The 5,105-nt window shown below is 38.8% G+C and overlaps 1 protein-coding gene and 1 long non-coding RNA gene across 4 annotated transcripts in view; one reads left to right on the top strand and one right to left on the bottom strand.

The window, feature by feature from the left end:
- The window catches only part of TSC22D1 (TSC22 domain family member 1), a 128,683-nt gene that overhangs the window by 84,038 nt on the left and 39,540 nt on the right, over positions 1–5,105 (top strand). The gene's annotated exons all lie outside the window — the stretch shown is intronic.
- Positions 1,821–3,514, bottom strand: LOC109306493. The gene is made up of 2 exons (XR_002100013.1): positions 2,843–3,514; positions 1,821–2,544 (listed from the first exon to the last, which is right to left on the bottom strand). It is a non-coding gene; the product is annotated as an uncharacterized LOC109306493 (long non-coding RNA).

Genomic DNA, 5,105 nt, shown 5'->3' with positions numbered 1-5,105 from the left:
TGAATATACATGATACTGTGGGTGCTTTAGTTAGAGTGGCTCTCAGAGCAGCTTTAATTTAAAGTGCCCCTCCACCCCACTCCAGAGGACATTTACAGATGCCCTTAGAAGCATAGGTTTGGAAGTGACATCAAGAGTCATTTGGTGCAACCCCACATGAACATGGGTATGGTTTCCTTAACTGTCCTTATCAAATACCTATCCAGATGCCTCTTGAAAACTTCTAATGAGGACAGTTGTGCAACGTCTCTGAGCCGTTTTAGCAAAGGAAGTTTTTCCTGGTATCTACTCTGAATAATCAAGTTAAAGATGAATAGCCCTTCTCTTTTATAGTGTAGTTGTGGTAATGAATGCTTTTTGTCTTGTGAACTTTCATACCGCTTCAGGGACCAAAGTAATAGTTTTCATTAATGCCTGGTGGCAATGTATAGATTCTTTCTCTGCTAACAAAGTAATGTGAACATGGTCAGGTGTATTACTGATGCTTTAGTCAGACAGAGAATAACTCCTTACTATGTTTGCCAATATTCTGATTCATTAAAAAAAAATCTTAGTGAGCCAGGGGAATCATAAGACTGAAAAGGTACCTCATGGGTGGTCTAGGTCAACCCCTTGTTCAGATGGAGTTGGCCTGGAACAACAGATGGATGTTTTGTTGTTCCTGAAATGTCCCAGATGGGTGCCTATCCGGCTTCCTGTTGAAAACCTCCAGTAAAGGAGATTCTTTAACTTTCCTAAGAAGCTTGTTCTGTGGTCAAACAATAACTGCAAGGACAGTGGTTATGGGGAATTTGTTCTAAACTCATTTTGCTGAACTTCAAACTCATTTCTGTGTGTCTTGTTGCTAGGGAGACCGGTGTTTCTCCCTTGTGTTAATGGTACCCTTTCAAGTATTTGCAAACAGTTATCATGGCCCATTTATTTGTCTTTCTTCCAAACTCATTGATTTTTAGAAAAAATGGAAGCAAAAATGCCGAACAGCAAGGTAAAGACTACTAAGATAACTATTTAAAAAAAATTTTTTTAGTTTGATTTCTTCAGAAATACTGGAGCACCACTAAAATTATAAATATAATGAAAACTGACTTGGTAATGACTCATGTATATATCCTCTAATTATGAACACTTAAACATACTAGACATTTACTTTCAAATATGGCTTTGTAAACAGAGAATCGTTAGGCTTTTGGGGTGGGGTTTTTTTTTTACATCCATTAATGATTCGTTTTACCTTCTCTGAATGATTATTCCTGTGCATTTGAAAGCCATTGGTTAGGTTTCAAATCTAGAATATTAGAATTAAAATAATTATTCCAGTATAATTATTCCAGTGAGTAATTACAATTTCTGTGGGGAAGACATCATTATTTTTAAATAAGCAGAGAGGTCAAGTTTCAGATGACTTGATCTTCTGGTGGTACAGTATGAGAGACTGCAGAAAAGGATGAGAAGAACTATTCATCAATACAAACTTAGCAAAACATACAACATTGTAGGAGCCATGGCCATGTTTGCTTTAGAATGCGCTAATGGCCTCCTGGAAATTGAATGTTGCAGGAGGCAAGTTTAATCAGGCATTATAGTTGATTCTTCAAGACAGTACTGGTGGGGAAACTGGTAATCCGATTAATCAGAGAGCCTGTTTTAACTCTGATATACTGAGAAGTGATGCTAGCTAGCTTTGTTGTGAAGAAGGGAGAAATGATTTTGATATATAGTCCTTCTGTCATTTGACTATTTTAAAGTGAAAAATAAAGTTTGGTGTTGATGTGCCTGCCTAATTTTGAGAGATTGTTTCCTTTTGTTCATTTTTTTTCCCCCCTTTTGCCTCTAATACTGTTCCAATTGCTTTTGACTTTAACAACACTTGGGTTCTTATAGTAGCTTAGAGCCTATTTTTGCTCTGCCATAATTGTGTGGCATTTGAGAGGTTAACTCTCCAGAGAAGTCATGTGCTCAGTCTGCTACAGATCCATTCAAAATGAAGCATAATCTCAAAGAAGATTCAGTACTCAAAACTGTAATTGCTTTCTCCTGTCATTCCAGGCGTGCGAATTCAGCCAGATCATCTCTGTTGTGCATGCACACAGGTTTAAATCTTAGTTCAGAGGGAAATCCCAAGGTAGTTCTGGCCTATAGGGTTTTTTAAACACCCCCTCCAGAGCTGATATACGCAGTCTGTGAGCCATTGATCAAAGGTAACAACTCTTTTATGATGTCATTACTGATTTGGAGACTGTGCCCATCTCAGTGCAGTTATTGAAGGAAGGCTTGTGCTCTGTATTGAATTCCTTCTTTGGGTTTGATACGGTCCCACTTCTATCCTCTTGTTTCTTTGTGACTTTTTGTCAGGGAGGAATAGGAGATGCTGTCTCGGAAAGGTTTTCCTTTGCTCTCTCTGCCCGATGATATTGAGATTGGCTCTGTTGCATGTGGAATAAATATTGGGCGACAAGATGACAGGGAAAGGAAGTTGGTAGGTCAATACTTGGAGCCTTATGTACAATCAAAATACTTTCCTGGGAAAGTATGTATGGCAAGGACCTTCTTCCAGGTGCCATTTGCTGTGTTCCAAGGAGACCCAGGGATGCATTTCAGTGTGCAGTTTTTTTTGACTGAAGGCTGCCTTTCAAGGTATGCGAGTTATAGGAGGCACACCTATGGGTTGCAAATCTGCCTGGTCCTTATTATGTGAGCAGTGTAAAAGAAGATAAATCTCTTCTCAAATCCTCCCCTTATACCTGTGTAAGGGCTAGCCAAACCTGCGCCTCTCAGTAAAGATCCAGCATGTTCCTTAAGGTTGCAACATGTATTGGAGAACTGACAGGCAAGTGGAGTAGACTCTCTCTGCCTTGTTTGCTTGGATGCAAGGGTTTCTTTTTCCTGTGAGTTTTCAGGTGGTGATTGAGAAGACTGTAGAAAAAGGTATGTTTGAAAGAGACTTGGGAAACTCTTGTTTTAGGCATTATGGAGTGGGTTACTGATGTATATAGAGACTGAGATGCAATTTTGAGTGTTAGGAAATTCTCAAGCCACATTGCAGTGTCCTTTTTCATGGCACTTCTCTTTTAACCTTATCAAACAGTGCTACCTAGTGGTCAGTGAAATGTTTGCAATTAAGGCACTAAGATTATGGAGTTCAACAGCGTAGCACACATCTTATTTCCTCTGTGCTTATTAGCCAGGGTATGTCCTCAGTTGCATTTACAATCAGGTTTGAACAGTTGACTAAACTAGGGCATATTGCAAATAAATTTAGTTGTGTTAGGTGATTTTTTTTTTCTACCCCACTCCTCCCAACAGTTGACTATGCACTGTAGATTAATATCTTGGATTCTTTCTGAAACACAGTGTAGCCAATATGTGAATGAGGAATTAGTCTTAAATATTACCCAGTGTTTTAGAGAAGAATTTGTTAAGGTACACTTTCAGAGCTGCAGTGAAGGCACCAAAGTGTGGGGGTGTGTGTGTATATAGTTAATTATTCTTGTCAGTATACCACAAGGTGGCAGGACTGGGGGGGAATGGCTTTTGTTTTTGTTTTTTTTTTAAATAAATGCCTATTGAATTCTATGCATACAGTCTATATAGATGAAATCTTTATGGCTACATTTAGGTAGATGTTGACACTTTATCTTGCAAAAGTTTATTTCTAACATCCTTAAGAAGCTGCTAGTTGCTTCTGGTAGATTTTTTTCTAAATGGAAGAAGCCTTTTCAGATCACTTCCAATCTTGTCTTGAGCAGGGGACTGAACTAGATGACCTGGTAAAGTCTGTCCCAACCTTATTTTGCCATGATCTTATGATATTTAATTTCTCCTTCACTGTTTCAATGTATGCAGGAAAAGGCATTTTCATAAAACTTTCAAATGCAACTAGCTGTCTTCTGTTCTCTGTTATTGTGGGTACAACAGCCAAATTAAGTGACAAGAGTGTGCTTTGTGGTGAGAAGGAAGTTGAAGCCATTGATTTCTTGAGAGGGCTGTGCAGTTTTGTACTAATAACCTTAGTAATAAAGATCCAAGACCAGATAAATTTGATAATTTGACAGGCCAAAAAAAAGTCCATGAAGGATTCAGATGTTATTAAGGAACTTCATTTGTTGGCTTTAATGAGAGAAGGACAGCCAGAGTGCTGGACAACCAGAAGCAAAATGACAGATGATAGAGGTTCTTTGGACTAATAAACATAACTTTCTTGTTGTAAATAAATTATGCTTTAATCACGTTCCATATTAAATGGCATACCTGGATCCAGACTGGGGAGGAGGTAGTATTCTTCCAAGCTGCATCTGCAGCCCAAACTCTGCTTGCTGGTGAATTTTGGTTAATGCTACCTGGAAGAAATTGTGCAGGTCATTGTAATCTGATAATGTATATTCTCATGGGCTTTGATTACCAACACTCAGGGTTAGTGCGGGGTTAGTGTTTAATGCTCATTTTAAGATGAACAGTTCACACTGCTAGCTATTTCTGCAGACTCAAACAGTTGTCACTGTCAGCTTGCATTCAGTTCACACTTTGAGGATTTACTTCATAGTTCTTAGAGCTAGACTTCACTTAGTCAAGTTGTATTCCAAAATAGTGTGATGCCCTAAGGAAGAATGGGTAAATGATTGTCTCTGTTCCTCAGTTCTATAATAGGAAGCTTACTCCGAATGAGATGCACCAAAATATAAGCAGAATCTTGTTGTGCTATTCACGTTAACGTAGAAACACTACAATATTAAGTAACAAAGGAAGTGTGACTTGTCTCATGTTTAAATGAAGATGACTTCAGCCTGACCTTCAGAGTTAATTTAATAATTTCATAATATGAAGAATATTTTAGAGGCAGAATGTTAGGTTTAGGAATGTCCAACCCGTCCAGTTATCTGGTTATGTAATCTACACAGAGCAGTATGGCATATTCTGATACATATTTACTAGAGGTGCACTGATACATTGGACCAATATCAGTTCAGCACTGATATAAAGAAAATTGCCTATATCAGAAATCGGCCTGATGTGGCATGTTCCCCTGGATCTGCCCAGGGTGGGGGACATGATCCCCCAGATCTGCACGAAGGTGGAGTTGGGCAGGCTACAGCCCACTCGGAGTGCAG

The sequence above is a fragment of the Crocodylus porosus genome, unplaced genomic scaffold, assembly GCF_001723895.1.
Source record: "Crocodylus porosus isolate Cpor-Errol unplaced genomic scaffold, CroPor_comp1, whole genome shotgun sequence".
Classification (NCBI taxonomy): domain Eukaryota; kingdom Metazoa; phylum Chordata; order Crocodylia; family Crocodylidae; genus Crocodylus; species Crocodylus porosus.
The sequence above is the reverse complement of the archived record's forward strand: the minus strand, read 5'-3'. Positions and strand labels throughout refer to the sequence as shown.